The following is a 17,226-nucleotide window of genomic DNA, read 5'->3' as shown; positions in this document are numbered from 1 at the left end:
CTAACTTTTAAAGGTTTTCAATATTTGTGCTGTGTTACTGTTTTCAAAAGATAAACTGTTTTAAAAAGTGTACTTTAAAATACACAGACTACCAAAACACAAACGTTTAAAGGGTTTTTTGCGAATGAGTGAAAAAGAACTCAGTACTGATTAATTTCTGATTTCCGTGTCCCAAGCAAAAAGTTGATTAGAATATTCATGATGACCTTCCTGCTTTATATAGAGAAACGTTTAAATTAGCTTGACTAACAGCAACAAGCAATCAAATTAGATCAATTAATTTAGTTTCTGTTCATTGAGGTTTTTAGTGAATTTCTTATTGCTCGAAAACTTTAGTTGAGTTAATAATTTTGTTAAATGTTTTCTTTTAGTGAAATTGAAAATAAGGAAGAAATTAATGAAAGATACATATATCGGTTATTGCCAATCGATTTAAAATGACTTATCGACTCTTTCTGGCTTTGCTTAGCTTTATATATTTTCTGGACTTATAAGGATGAATCATGGGTTATTTGTTTGCAGTTTCAATTTCATCCGCTTGATTGCACCCAACCGTTGTGATAGCACCCATCGATTATAGTGACAATCGCTTGATTTGCTTGAGTTATCGTTATCACACACGCGCTCTGGGCAAATAAACCGTTGTTATTAATACTAGGCGCAATATTTATTATTATTGGTTGCCGTGCCATATTTCTGCTTCTTCTGGGGACTCTTATCGCCTAGTTCCCCCCATCTTCTTCCTTTTTTTTCATTGTTGATTATCACAATAGACGCCATGGCAACTTTTTTTTGGGCGAGAGCGAGAGGAAGCCGCATTTCACATGGTTTGTCGCCGTTTCTCTTTCTGTTATTCTGTATGTTGTGAGTTTGTGGACATTCCCATACTTTGTTCTGTATCGTTTTTTATATACTCTTTCACGCTATCTCCGATTACGTTTGCAGGCTCGAACACGTCTGACTTGGCGTTTGAAGAAATCCCCTCCCGAAATCCCTCTAAAATTTGTGTTAATGTTTCCATTGGCCCCGACTTTTTCTGCCTTACTTTACCCGCATTTTCTCTGGGCCTTTGTGACCAGTATGAGTTATTGTTTGATATCTCACAAGGTCTCTCCGTATTTCCCCAGCTCATTGAAAATTCCAGCGGACGCAATTACCACCCCAATTGTCTCCCAATCTAAGTTTTCGCGTTTGAGCTACTCCGCCGCCTCTTTATTTGACTGTATTTTCTGTATTTCTTTCGGTTTATTTATTTTTCGCTTACTGCGACTTATAAAAATATTTCTCTTGCTGTTTGCGCTTCTCATTCGCCGCTCGTTGTCGTCAACAGACTGTGGCTGGAATATTTTGTATTATTTTCTTTTTCGGTAATTTTGCCCCCTTATTTTTTGCTTTTTCCTTCTGCGAATTGTTTATTTGGTTTTTTTTGGCATGCCACTAATCGAGATAAAAATTTTATATATGATATATTTTTCACATTTTATTTTAAATGGTTTTTGATAAGGTTCCTTTTTTTTTTTGGTTTGTTTGTCCGAAAACTGCTCAAAGATATTTGAGATATACATACATACATATATAGTACATATATAATTGTGTACATAAAGCCAAATTGTTGGGTTTGTTGATATCAACTCCTTGATTTTGTGAATTGCGCTGGATTTTCCGGCTGTTATTATTGACTTGCTATTTATTTCCACAATCTTATCGACTCGTTGTTTTTGGCTGGAAAAGTTTGAAATTAATTTCAGACGGAGACTTGGATCAATGGGGGCTAAGAGAGCTTAGTTAACTAACTTTAAACAGTAAATAAAAACTAAAGTAATTAAAATCGATATGATTTCATTTTGAAACTAGGTATAGAACATTTTTAATGTGGGCATATCTTGCTTTTAAAGTAGGTGAAAATCTCCGTGATATTGAGTTCAGCTTTCTTCTCCCAGCCTGCATATCTCACCTCGTGTCTTTTCATTCTGCCCTAATTAACTTCTCGCTCAGCATTCTCGACTTCCTCTGCGGTTTTCCCGCATCTCTCTACTTTTGTTTGGTCTGTCGTTCCGTCGATCAGAGCAGCATCAAAAAATTTCCGCTTACTTTGTTGCCAATTCATTGTTGCCATACGTACACGGTGTACTTTCGCCCATAAATCTCCGCCGGTTGCTAATAATTTGAGCTGACTGTGAGCCCTAACCCCGCAGAAGATTTCCTCAGTCTCTTTTTCTCCTGGGGATCACGTTGAGTGGGTGAAAGGAGCTTAGGCAGCTGTGCACCCATCCCAGTCCCCAACCGGCTCTCTCCCCTTTCTCCGTCTGCCTGTGTAGGCGTTCTTTTTATTCGCAATTTCACCCGGCTCACACAGATACACACACCAACACTTGCCCATAACCGGTGCGCCTCGCTGCTCTCCTTTGCTCTCCTGCCTTTGAAAGTTAGGGGTATATGTGTTTTCTCCAAAAGGATGTTACAAATCTACTACGACAGTTTTATATATACGATACAGATGGCCCCAGTATTAAGAAAACGACTGTTTCATTACATACTCTGTAAATAAATTAAAAGTGAGTTGATAAAAAAAACCTAGATGTTAAAAAGAAATGTGTATCACTGACGAGAAATTTTGTGAGCATTATCTTTTGAGATTTCTGCAACTCCCAGTTAATTTTTCTCACTTTTTATTTTTATTAAATATTTTCACAATCTTAGAAGGGTATTAAAAACAGTAGGGTATTTACTCTTCGTTTGGCTACTGTTCTCATTTGTTCTGCTTCTTCTTTTGGGCATCTTTAATAACAAGAATCTTTCACTTTGTCTCCTTTTCTCTGCTGCTGCTGCGCTGCCTGCAGCCTGATACCGCTATTCTATACACTAGAGATGGCAGCCTAAGTGCGATAGAGATAGAAAATGATATTTAGGTACATTCGGGGTAATAACAAAATAACAATATATGGAAAACCAGAAGCACCCGACTCCTAAAGTTATCTGGATTTTGATTGGAGAATCCAACCTCCGAACAGGTTCCTCAGTCTGGGTTCCCAAACAGGTTCCACATGTCGAACGTGTCCAAAATGAATTCCCAAAGGGAAATTGGTACACGCGTGCATCTCTCATTAAAACTCAGACGGCTCCCTATTCTCCGCCCTCCTTTCTTTTGGGCCGCCTTTCTTCTGCCCCTTCCCCCTCCCACTCCTTGCTTCTTAAGCTACTTGGTTATGTGATACGTTAATGGCGTCTGTGTGTGTTCCCTTTTGCGACACAGAAAATAAAGCCAAAAGCAGCAAAGGTTTCTTCAAAGACATTCTACCAAGCCCACGCACAAGAAGCCCTGAGGGCGACAGAGAAGGGTAGAGGGTAGAGCGAGATGGGGATATGGCGGAACGAGAGGGCAAAGCTCACCATGTCAATCAATCCCTTTCTGACACGTTCTACGTTGTTTCTGCCGTCAAGCGAAGTTCAATTGAAAATGCATTTTTCATGTTTTTCTCAGCTTGGATACTCATGGTGCATTTGAAATTTTTTTTTTAAATTTTAGATCATCACAATTGAATTCAAATATTTAATGTTTCTTATTTTACCTTAAGTATATAATATTTATTCTACAGCAGGGATGCTCACGCCTTCATATGTAAAGCAAGCCAACAACAATTACATTGATTTTTTTCCTCGCTAAACTAAATGAAAGAGGTTCCTGCATTTTTCTCGAATTTAAATTCATTTATGTATGTTGGTTAACTTACTGATATAAAACAAAGTATATTATATAATATTCTATAAAACCTACATAATTGATCATCTCATCAGTGGAGGTATACAATTTTTTTTTGTGATTTACGCAAAATCGAGGTTCAAACCCTTGGTATTTAACCCACAATTTACTTCGGGTTTCTATGATCCTTTCCTAGCAATGACTTTAATTTATTTTAAAAACAATGTGAAACAACTTTACAAATTAAAATAAATCTTGAATCATTTCCAATGATTTCGGTTGTTGGGTGATTTAGTTTTTATTTTTGGCCCGAACGAAAATATATTTGGCTGTTCGTTTGACATGTAAAGAAAAGACGAGAAGCAAACACAAAGAGACGAACGAGAAATGTAAATGAAATTTCCATGCAAGACATCACGTAGGCTCAAAGTGCACAGACAACGAAATATCGAAAACAGAGAAACGGCTAAAATTCAGATTCGGATTTGGGTTCGGTTTTGGTTACGGAATGGTTAAATGAGCCAACGACACACCGACCCTCTGCAACTTCATGAATATAGTCATGGCTCTGGAGTGAATATTTCATGGGTTTAAGGGATCTTGGCCTGGCGATCGAAAGAGCGACGGTCTCAATATCGAAATCAAAGTCAGAAATGAAATGGTTTTGTTATAACTCAAAACTGGAGAAGGTCTAACTGGGGTTGGGTGTGGGCACTTAAAGGGTCCGCCACTCAGGAAAACTAGCGAAAACGACAGCTGTCCGTGATGACTGTATCTGCCAGATACACAGATACTCAGCTCAAGTCGGCTATAGCAGTCATTTCCATTAACGAAAACGCAAGGCAGCAGTAAAAAGAGGGGGTATATAGATAAAGTAGATAAAAGCGGACGGGCAAAAAATTATCTTTATGTTTTGTATTTATTTTGCTTAGGTTTTCCCTCAATTATTTTTGACATGCCACCAAATTTGACTTCTGGTGTTGTTATACGTTGTACACCAATATTTGCTGATGTATGATGGATAGGGTCAGAAACTACGAGGCCAGAAAGACAAGTTTTTTGTGGTATATAAAGACATGCCTAAAATCTATTTTGAATTTTAAAAATTCCGCTGCAATTTCCTTACAATTAGCACAAAACAATTCCCTACACGATTCAATCATTAGTAGCTCAATTAAATAATGAATTCAAAAGTGTGTTTTTTTTGCAATTGTAATTTGCCGTGTTTTAATATGATTTTTATTCTCTTTTTCCATTACAGGTAAGCCACAATAAAAAAAAAAACTGCGATTAGATGATCCCCACGAAGTGCTTTAAGTGAGATTCAATTTAATGTATTCGAATATGATAATTCCCGGGGAGATCTGAACTTTTTTTTGTTTACTGTTTTCGTTCACGGTTAGATGGCTTTCAGCTGCCGCCTCTTTCTCCTTATGGATGTACACACATTGATTTCAACTTTGTTTCGGTTGTTTTTCGTCGCTTTTTAAGTCTCGTTGCTCTGAAAGATCATCGCAGAGCAGCAGCAACTTTGAGACATCGGACCAGTTTCAGCCTGAGAACTTGTTTCGCGTGTCTGTAGACGTTCATTGCGCATACAGTTGGCAGTTTTAATTGAGTTTGCAGTCCCCGAAAAATAAGTGAGAATGGAGGAAATATGGTAGTCGACCCAAAGATACCCGGTAGCCAGAAAAAAAGGCTTTTTAAAGAGCCTAAATAGTTCAAAATAATTTATAAATACGAAGAGCTTCTGTTATAAAAATAAATTTATAAATTTGAAAAGCTTCTGATTATAAAAATAAATAAAAGTCAGTGATTCTTAACAAAAGCTATTGAGTAGTAAGTACCTCTTGAGTATCTTTAAATCAATGGTACAATTAACATCAACTTCAAAAAGCCATCTCCTATGAGTCTTTTCTCGTTTTTACTCTTTAGTTTGCAGCTTTGGGGAACGACGACAAATGGAGGTCAACTTAAAAATTTATTAAAAAAATACTTAAACAAAAAAAAAACAACAAACACGTTAAGATGCAAACAGCCAAAAGAAAATTTGTTGCTTTAACAGCTAAACTCTTTCAGCTTCACTCTCTACAGCTTTGGTCAAAATAATAGAGTATGGAGTTTTGTTGAAAAAAATTAGTGTTTTAAACCAAAATTTAAAATTACCTTCTTTAAGTGATTTGACAACAATAGTACTTGGACTTTTGGTCCAGCTGTTACCGATTTTTTTATTTTTTATGTTTGCATTCTTTTAATTTTAATAACATTTTTCGAGCAATGCCAAAGAATTTGCGACATTTGAGTGTTAAAACCATTTTTTAGTTTTCAAAAAAAAAATTTTCGTTAAAATTATTATGTTGACCTCAACTGTGTATCCCCCTTTAAACTGTAGAGCGGTAAACCTTGAGGTTGCTGCTATTGTAGAGCGGGCTGTCAATGTCTGCGTCACTTGTTTTATTGCCCGACTGTTCGTCGTGTCGCTGAGTGTGTTTTTAACTGTGTGTGCGTGACAATGCAGGGCCTTTTACTCGAATTGTATTCCACAACGTTCCAGCAGATACTGCGATACCGAAATACAGATACTTTTACAGTTGCAGATACAGATACGTGCGATGTCGTCTATGGAAATTGAGACTAAATTGGGTTAACAAGTGTTAATGGACAGAGATCTGGCACCTCCCCACTTTTTCCACTTTTATTTAAACGAAAAACTGCATCAACACTAAAAAGGGAACAAGAAATCAACGAAGAACGAGCGAGATACATTGAGAGTTCTGTGGGAATAAGCCACGAAATGTTCTTGATGCTCGAAGTACAGTAAGCCATTCTTTGCTCATAAAGCGTTGAAATTATGTTCACGGAATACGAAATTTGGGCAACGTAATTCTAGAAACTCGAAATGTGACGAGAGCAAAAGAAATTTGTTCATGCATTGAAGGCTGTTGTAATAAGTTAAATTTTAAATTGACATTTCTCTTTATCCGCTTGGCGTATCAACGTCTCTCGCATTTCGCTTTCAATTTTTTTTTCGATCAATCAATTTTAATGAAATTTCTCAGAACTTTTTGGCAGCGCCACCTGCCGGCTCTTATTTTAGCAGCCACCTCAAAACACCTATAAAAAAGAAAACACCCAACCACCCATACACGAAAATTTACATAGCGACAGATTACGCAAAGAAGAGAATTTAAACAAAAGAATGAATGAAATGAAAGTAGCATTACAAAATTCAATACAGTGGAGGTTTGATTAAATCGATTTTTTCACGTTCGATTCTCCTTCGTACAAATAAATAGTTATTCATTTTTGATAATTAATATTCTTATTATCCTCTAAGAAACATTTTATATTGTATAACAAAAGAACTAGCTTATTGCAACGCAACTAAGTACACCTTCTTCAATGCCAGCTGGATACAGAATCGTTTAATTAAAGAAAGCTATTTTAAAATCATATAAATACTATAAGCCTTTTTGCCATAAAAATGCTTTAAAATAACACAAGGAGAACTTATAAAAAATATATAAAAATAGTTTACAACCCAGCAGCCACTGTGCAACAAATTAAATAATATCAAAGCTGCTTAAGCCAAGGATAGATACAGGGGGAGGTGTGAGGCGATGCAACAAAGTGGGTGATAGGTGCACAGAAAGGCAGAGATAAATGTAGAAAACGTCGAGCCACAGAAATAGAATTCTCGGACTTACACAACAAGCTCAGCGAGGGGGTGGAAAACATGTTGGGATGTAGAGCGGGTGGCAGCAGTAATTGGTGGGTAGCCCTAGGTGCCTTTGCCTCCGTCACAACACATTAAACGCAATTATAGAAAGTCAATTGAGGAGCAACAACAGCGACATGGGGAAAATTGTGCGCGGGCGTTGAAAGGCTGCAGAAAAAAACGCCGACATCAACGTCAAAAGCGGCTTGGGTTACAGCACTACACACAAAAAGAAAAGCTCGAATACATTTTCATCCTGCGTTGACAGGAGAGAGGAAAAACCACCGCAACACGTGCCTCTATTTGCCTGTTTTGTCCAGATTGGGTCTTTTCCCAATTACACTGGTCAAAAATATTTTAATTTTGGCTTGTATTTAAAATTTAATCAATAGCTTGTAAGAACTCAAAAAGATTGTTTTAAAAGTATTAGATTCATTTATTCGATTTATGTTTTAAGTGTTATAATGTTTTTTATCTTGTTTCTTGCAAATAGTTAGGACTAATTTTCCCCAAGTGTCCTTTTTCTACACACCCCGCAAACTCTCATCGCTTTTTGCTAATTCCATTTTGCATGCTGGGACGCCCTGCAGAGAAATTTCTATTAAAATCCTTTCCTCGCTGTGGGAATAGATAAACAAAATGGGTGATATAGGGGATGGATGGGTTTAAATGGGAAATGGAGGAAAGTGGAAATGTGAGAAATGTAGGAAAATTCATAGTGCCTACAGGAATACTTGAAGGGAGAAGTATGGTAGGAGAAAGATTAAACTTTCTGAGTTTTTACCCTACAGCTCTTACTCCACATGCTGGTTAGATTTAAATTTTTGGGTTTGAGTTCCACTTCTTGGGGGCTTACTGTAGCCTTTTTTCAGGGCTTAATTTGCAAAATCTGTCGGCTTAACAGCTGAAATCCAGAAATTGCTCGACCAACCCACAATTTATTTTTTTTTGTATATTTTTTCTCGTATTTGTTTTGCTTATCGAACTATCTGACTTTAGTTTACCTGTTATTATTGTCATTTTCGCTTTCTACAGGTGTGTAGTCGGTGGTTGTTGTTGTTTTTAGTTGAAAATTGGATGACTAATGGGAGATTTCGCTGTTTTGTGTTCGCTATTTTTTTTTTTATACCTTTTTGCCTTTTGCTACGTTTTAAAGCCAAAACAAGTTTTCAACTGTTTTTACTCGCCATTATTAATTGATGTTGTTGTTTTCATTTGTTCGTGTTGGGGCGTTTCTCATAATACACGCAAAATAAAAAGCAACAAAAGCTTAAGTTTTGAAATTAAATTTTTTAGGTCTCTATTTATCTTTTTTTTTTTGCTCGAACAAATAAAAACACTCTATTCTCTGCTAATATGCGGATATGGGTAGATATTAAGATACATTTAGATTATACAAATTTGTTTAGCCTCCAAGGTTGTGTGGAGCGTCAGTTTGAGGAACAAACAAAAACCTTCTATAATATTGCTTTAAATTTATCGATTTGGTTTCCATGTAATCGGATGTGCTTCATAGATTGGATTGATGGAGTTTTAGCCAAGGTTTTTCAGACGGGAAGTTTGAGTTTTGGGAAATTTTAAAAGGTTGCCGTGAATGTGTATATTAGGAACAAAAAGTTTATTGCTTAAACTATTGCAGTGTTATTTTTATTTAAGCTTCAGCGTATAATAAAAGGTTGCGCTCAAAATTATTCCAGTGAATTCTATAAACGCGTAGTGCTATTTATTTAAAAAAAATTCTTGCTAATTAACCATGTTGCTTTCCTGCAAATCTAGTTTTGAATTACCACGCCCAGCTCCTTCAATTTTAAATTTTGCATCTCAAGCGTTTCAACTAAAAAGCGAAGAAGACAACCCAGGAAAATGAAAATATTGAATATGCAAAAAGACGTTTTCGACTTTGTTGATGTTGGCAGGCATAAATAAGAAACGAAAAAAACATAAAAAATACACGGCAAAGTTATGCGACAGAAATGTGGCCCCCATGCACTTCATCCTTCTGCAATTTGTGAGCAAGGAAAAAAAGGGGCAAAAAGGCAAACATTTTCTTGTAAAACTCGTCCATAAAATGCAGATAAGAAAGGCAAAAAAAAATATTGCAGCCGAAAGTGCAGTTAGGCAACATTGTGGTTGGTCTTCTTTTTTTTTGTTTTTGTTTCAGCCTGCTTTGACTTTAAGGCGACGCATACATGTTTATTCTTGTCTTATTACACAAATTTAAATATTTTAAATGAATTTCGCCTCGTCTTTTCGGGAGGCAAAAGGTGACCGTGCTCGTTTTTCTAGCTTTTCTGGTTGGGCAATTAAGTTGAAAATATTCTTTCTGCTTTACATTTCTTGTTTTGCGATTCTTTTTTGGACATTGCACACGCATTTCACTTGTCTTATTTTTCACTGTTTCCACGATTCTCTGCTGTTGACCGCTGAGTAGGGCAATTGTTTTAATTATATTTGTGTTTTTGCTAAAGGAATTGCGAATTTGTGGTAATTGGATAGGAAAATGCATCTTCGTTGTAATTTTGTTTAAATATTTCTTAAATCGGAATCAACAATATGGAATAATCTGTAAATTATTATTTTTGACTGTTTTTGTTTTTATTTATTTTGCACTGTTAATTGGTATGTCTAAACACAGTTTTTTTTAATTTTACTTTTACACTTCTTTGTGGCGCTTCATTGATTTCTTATTGCCCAGTTTTTCTATTAGTTAAAAAACTATTTTAAAAGTACTGATTGCAATGTAAACAAAAAAAAGTATATAGGCCATTTAGTGATTCTTATTTAGCTGTGCTTATCTGAAAGAATTGTTTATGATTGATAATAAAACTGCAAAATAAAGATTGTTAAGTATAGATAAACAGTTGTATTCATCAATTTTTTTGCACTGTTTTTCTATGGGTGGTTCTCAGTCACTAAACCTTTTTCCCCAACCTTTTGCAAGCAGTCAACTGACAAATTCCTGTACTCGTCTCATTTAACTTGTTGAAAAAACATTCCATAAATCTAAGCCAGGAATTCTCTGCTGGTTAGCTTTGATTAATAAGTGCAAAAAGCGGAATTAATGACAATAACAAACGCTCAAGCATTAATTATGCATTTTTGTATAATTTATGAATTTAATGTTTTACATTTTTGTATAATTAATTAAATGAACGCCTATTTGTGTGATGAATTATGTTAATAGCCTTCGTTTCTATCTGTCTTTCCCTGGGTTTCTCTGTTTCTCTGCTGATTCAGTTTGCAATTGAGGGGGTGGTCATGGGTGGCGAGGAAGAGGATAGAGAGGGGATTGGGTGTAACTACTGCCAACTGTCAGCCCACATTCACATTCATTGGACGACGTCGGCGCCAAACTTCTCCACCAGCCCACTCGAGCCAAGTGAAACTTGTCGTTTGCCCCTCTCTCTGCTCCGTCTGTGGCCGCTGCTGCCTGCCCCCCTTTTGCTATATCTGGCCCCCCCTTTGTCCATGCCCCTGGGCACTGTACTTGACTGCGTCTCTGAGTCATAGTTCCCCATGAGTTTGTTTGCTCGCTGCCTCCATTTGATGTGAAACAGTGTGCATACCCTGTCCCAAAAAGGGTTGCCTTTGGTCAAGTGACTCATCTGCCGGGCACTGTTTTAAATTAGGCATAAACAAATCTTTACTAATATTAAACTTGTGCTTTTATGGATGTGTTTTTGTTTTGTTCTTCGTTTAAAAGCAAACTGCTTATATTATGTTTATGCTATGAATTTTTTAAAACTGTTTATGCGGCACATACAAATTCAAGAAACAATGTTAGCAAAAATTCCAGACATCTAAAATAAAGAAATAACTTTATTTACATGTCTGGCACCTCTGCTAGCATTATTATATTAGCTGACTATTAGTAATTTTGCTATTGCCAAAGCGAACAGGAAAACTAATTAGCAATTAATGACCATTTTAAGGCTATAAGAACTTTACTACAATTTAGCTTAAATTGTTTACTTTTGCATCTGGCGTTGCCACCTAATTTACATAGAGTTAAGTTGGTTGTATCTCACCATTTTAGGTTTGAGGCTGAATTCATAGACAACTTTTGTGTGTAATTGTAAATATTAAGTTATTTACCTTGTGATTATATGGAATGTTATTTTTTAAATGATTAACAAAATCTTTATCTTTTTATTTTGTTTGATTCAGAATCGCATAAGCGCGTACCCTCTTCGGATGAAAACTGTCTTGATGGCCTTCTGTTTTTGTTGTCCACTTTCTGTATCTGCTCTCCTTACATTCTATTAGTCATTGGCCATTCGTTCGGTGAAATGTTGCAACATAAGCTCACTCCGCAGTTGTGGATATTGGCGTTGCTTGAACCACCCCAAAAATGGATTATAGAGCAGTGATGTCAGAAAGGGTCTGCTGTCTGTACAGCAACAACCCCCTTTATCATACCCTTAACCTAGCCCAATGTCACTGGGAGTTGTTTTCCCAACAAACAAAAACAAGAAGTTTATGTTTTGTTCAATTTTTGTTTGGGTTTTTGCTTGGCCCTCTTCTCTTCCACTCTTTTTGGCTGTCCGTGTTCTGTTTTGTCTGGCTTTTTCCCAGAATTGGCTACTGATTATTACGAGAAGTGGCTCTTCCTTTTTGCAATTTCCACAGTTTGCTAGTTTTTTCGTTTCTATGAAATTTTATAAGCTTTGGCTTGCATTTTTTTTTTTTTTTGAGTTGCGTCATTTTTATGTTAATTTATGAATATTTTCCCTTTTTTATGGACTTTTATTGGTAGCCACTCATTTTCTTATCCTTCTGGAGGTTGCTTTAGCTTTCTTCCCGCTCTTTTCTCAACTACTTCTTTTTCCTGTCATGCCATATGCTTATAATTCCATTTGAATTTCTAGCTCTCGACTTGAAGTTTTCATTTCCGTTGAACTATTTTCGGGGGTAAACTTTCACGCCCACTTTTATGGGTATGTTCGTTAAAAAGGGGGAGATCTTCGGTATTGGCTTCCTTTCGGGTCTTTGAACTTGTGTTTTCCTTGCGTTTTTGCGGCTCATAACATTAAATGTGGCCTTTTGTTGTTCTTTGCCGCTTCGAGTTATACAGCTGATGGGCCGACTTTATGGCTGTTGCCTGAAATGAAACACATTTCGTGCGTTTTATGCGTTCGCCACGGCGTATGCGTAATATTTTGTGCTTTTATTGCGCATACGTCGTGTGGTCGCTTGTTCGTTCGTTCGTTCGTTCGTTCGGCTTGTTAATGAAATGTTTTCGTATACCTCAATTCATTCAAAATTATTCAATACAAGCCGTAATTAGAGGCAATTAAAGGAGGGAAAATTGGCATGGTAAATTGGATTTTAAAAAAAAGCTCAAAACAATATACATATCTGCTTTGAAATGCCTAGCTTCTTATACTTTTCTGTTTTTCTTTCGCCCGATCTCTTTTGGAATTTATACGCTTTTATTGACTTTCCATGGCTCTCGTTTTCGAGGCGAAAAGCTGGTGAAAAATTCGTTTTGAAAAATTTAAAATGCCCATGCAAAAGAGGCGTGTCAATTACATTAACTAGAACACGCCAGGCCCAGCCAACAACCAATCAAGCGGCAATAGCAAATTCCTCCTTTTCTTCTCCTTCCCCCCAGTTCTAGCTATAATTCATATTGCATCGATTGATCCATATATTTTATAATACCCAAACACAAACAGCGAGCAGCAGACCAACTGAATTGAAATTGGCTTATTTTCCATGAGGTTGGGCGGCTAAAACGAGGCTAGGCAAAAACGGGGGCGGGGTGAATAATTCATCACTCAAGTGTCGCACTCACAACCCATAACTCATGTCCACTTCAAGTCGATTACAAAGGGAATTTTCGAAATTTTCCAACGTACCTAGAATCGCGTTGCAAGTATTATACAGCTTTTAGGTGGAAGAATGCTCGCGAGTTTCGTTATCTCATTCACAGCTGCTAACAACAAATCTGAACTATTCTTATCAATATAGTATTAAAATAAAATGCATTTATATTGCCTTTGGTTTGAATGGATTATGTGTTTCTTATCATCACAAGTCACCCCTTTCCCTTCCTCAATTTAAATATGCAAACACTACCAGCAATTATAATTAATATATATGTATTTTTTTTTGCTAGTGTACATAATACAGGGATGACATAATAATGTCATTGCACTCTTGAACTCGTCTCTTTGTCAGCGTCATTATGGGCAAAAACAACGATGACAAATCCAGCAGAACAATACACACACGAATATGGATGCGATAATGATGAGCTTAATGATGAGGCACGAACAGAAACTAAATGAAATGAAATTAAACGAAAAATTCGCAGTGCAGGTGGACAGCAATGAATTCTATTTTTGTCTATGCCAAATAAAATCATTAAACCAAAATCAAAATGTTTCCTCAAATAAATCTAAACAAGAAATAATTTAGATAATTCATTTAGAAATGCTGCAAATAAATGAATAGTTGCATCAGACTCACTGATGGCTGAACATTCTATTTTAAAGCTTCCAAGTGATTGCAGATTCAAATGCTGCTGCTATTTGTTGTCACATTTATCCCAGACATTCCATTTTTCTATGCCAAATCAGTAAAAAGAGAAACAGACAAATCAATGGAATGCGAATCAATAATCTTAAAGTTGTGGCTTCATCTAAATTGCATTTGACGTTTGAATAGCTATTGCTTTTGCTTTTATATGTTTATTTTTTTAAAATTTGCCTCTCAGTGCAATGCATTTTTTTTTCGATTTCTAATTTACAGCGCTTGCTTTTATTTTTTTTATTTCTTGACTGCTGCTGGTTTTTCCTTTCGTTCGTCCAACCCCTTTGACTCGTATTGCTTATTTTGTGTTTTCAATCAAATTGACACGCTTTCCCTTTTTGCTTCATTTCCTTTGGCCGTCTGCGCTCGTATTTTTCTCCCTTTTTTTCAGGCTGTTTGCATTTGCATTTAAATTACATTGGAAACAGAAATTTGAAAACGATTCGCCGGTTTTTTTTCTGTATTTTGGGTCTGCTGGGATATTTGACTGTGGGATTGGCTTGAACTTTGCGCAGACCCAATGCAAAAATTTGATACCATTCGTTAATGATCCAAAAAAGTCGTCCGTAAAAAATAAAAATGGAAAGGTTAACATGATATTCCAAACATAAAAAAAGTGAAAAAGGGCAAGGAACATAATATTAATGACTATAAAAATATTAATTAAAGGTTTGATGTTGATATTGGTGTGTTAAAACATATTAAATAAACGGAGAATGTTGTAAAAAAAAATTGGTAACACAGCTCTATTATGAGGCAGTGGATTTTGATTACACACCAAAAATTTTAATTTTTTTTTTGTCCAATTTGGGAAAACAATATTATTAGCTATACATTGTGTTGCTGTGAATCCTCCGTATGGGGTGAATGATTATAATCAGTGGTTGCCATCCAATTCAGTAGCAATATATGTTGTTTTTCCGTTTGTTATTTTATTTGCGCTGCTTTTATGCGTCAAAATATTTTCCATTTGTTGTTGTTGCTGTTGCTTTCCGACTGTAGACTGTAGTGTCGTTGTTCCAGTTCTCTCGACGATGATCATTATGATGATGACTTGTTAGACTTGACGCACAGCAACCGAAAGAGAGGGAGAACGACTGTGGGAAAGAGACAGACGGACGGACGGACAGAGGCCTGGTTAGCTGATGCTATTTATATTTGGTTGATGTTGTTTTTGTTTTTGCAGTTCTTGTCGCGTCTCGAGGCGACTCCTCTATCATCTGGCCTGGACTTTTCCACCCACTCCATTTCCATTTCCACCATAACCATATCACTCCACTTTCCACTGCACCCGCCGCTCGGTTGAGCGTTTGACCTCAATTGAAGTTAACTCCGCTTGGCTGGGCGCAACTCAAATTGTCAGTTATAAAAATACCCTGCAATGTGCAATGCACGTCGGTATCGGTATCCACGTTAATTTTAAAGCTGTAAAGTTGTCAGCAGTTTCTTAATAAGTTATTACAATTAAACCAAAAACAAAATTACAAAACTTGTATTATATTAGTTTATTATTTGTAATACAGTTTATTATTTGTAATGCACTTTATTATTTGTAATGCAGTTTATTATTTGTAATGATAATGATATTTGTTTATAATAATTAAGTATAAATATTAGCCTAGATACTTTGAAAAACCAGTTCCTAAACCCCTTAAAAATGTCAGATAACTTAAACATACTAAGATCCCCATTGGGATTCTTTTCTTTAAGATTCTGGGAAATTTTCGGTTGTTAAAAATCGTCGTTTTTACCATATTATTATGAGCAGTTAATGTAAAATGTATAATTTACGATTAGTTTTCGTATATGAGTTTTCTCAGTCCTTACCATTTATCTTCTTCATTGTTTAAATGTGGTTTACCAAGCGAAAAAGTCCAACCACCCACCGCCTGCCCACTTGTACCAACACACCTGAAGAGTTATGCGGCCACGCCCACTTCCGTCGGCTGTCGCTACACCGCCCCCTACGCCCTCTTGTCACCGGATTGTGCAACACTCTTTCGTATTTCGCCTCTCGTTTCTCTCTGCAATTCTCAGCCATTCTCCGGTATATTCTCCATTGGGTTACTTTAGGTCATTGCAGCTGGCGTTACGCTTCTAATGTTCGCTTGAAGGACGTCGACGTCGTCGTCGACTGCGCGAGTTATGTGGCCCGATGTTTATGCTTTTGTTGTGTAGTTGGGTTGTCATTCTATGGCCAGACTAAAAACAAAAAAAAAAACTGAAACTAAGCGACCTCTAAGCGGTCGTCAACATTTTGTTTACTTCAACACAAAGTCGTTTCGCTAGTCTAGCCACATGGAAAAATGCAAACAAAACTGAGAAAAAAAATGCAGAATTCCTAATTACAATGGGTTCTGTTCGATAAACAACTACGAGGGGAATGTGGGAACTTTAAGGTGATAAAAGCAGCTACGGGGAGAAAGCTTTCAGGGGTTAGAGGAAACATCATGATAATAGAACGTCTACAGTTATAATCTGCTTTTCTGTTTTGCTTTTGTAAAACTGCTTAAGAGAATTCTAGAATAAATAACAAGGGGCATATGGGGTACTGTTTTTAAGATTTCTTCAAACAAAGCGCTATAGAAATAGGAGGTTCTGATAGTATCATCGTTTTAACACATTTGTCGCAACTTATTGGGGCCTCTTTTTCAAAATTGCAATAAAGAACATATAACATCAATTAAACTGTTTGTATCAAATTGCTACTCTTCCAAAACCGAAGATCAACGTATCATATTTCGTTAATTGTCAATTAATGTCGATCAAGCAAAAACCTCAACAAACATTAATTTACGATCTTTTAGAACGATTCGAACTACAAATAAATTGGCATTTCGACAATGGAGCTTCTTAGCCTTGGCCATTTTTCTCGAATCCATTCAAATGAAATAATGATTCTGCGTTTCTTTCACAGCCACTCATTCATTTATCGTTCAATTTCAGGTTTCTGTGCAATTTGCCAATTTCAATTCGTTTCATTTCGAATGGTTGATCTTAATCTGCAAAGAGCTGCAAAACTTTCACCCAATGAAAAGTTGACGGTGAACAAATTTCCCTTTAATTTAGTATTATTTTCGTTGGTTTGTTTCGGTTTTGTTGGTGGGTATTTTCGGTTTCTTTTGCCATGAATTACGTTTAATTTGAAATGATTGTTGTTGCTGTTTGCCCCGCTGTCGACTTGTCAACTGCATGCAACATTTAACCGAAAAGCAGCGAAAAAAGAGCAGCCGAAAAGAAAGAGATCAAAAAGTGGATCGTTAGGGGGTTT

At 36.3% G+C, this 17,226-nt stretch overlaps 1 protein-coding gene across 3 annotated transcripts in view; it reads left to right on the top strand.

Moving 5' to 3' along the window:
• The window catches only part of LOC108145832 (homeodomain-interacting protein kinase 2), a 41,751-nt gene that overhangs the window by 6,102 nt on the left and 18,423 nt on the right, over positions 1–17,226 (top strand). The window lies entirely within an intron of this gene.

Source organism: Drosophila elegans, unplaced genomic scaffold, assembly GCF_018152505.1.
Source record: "Drosophila elegans isolate 14027-0461.03 unplaced genomic scaffold, ASM1815250v1 contig_208, whole genome shotgun sequence".
In the NCBI taxonomy this organism is placed as follows: Eukaryota; Metazoa; Arthropoda; class Insecta; order Diptera; family Drosophilidae; genus Drosophila; species Drosophila elegans.
Note: the sequence above shows the minus strand (reverse complement) of the source record. Positions and strands in the feature narration are given on the sequence as shown.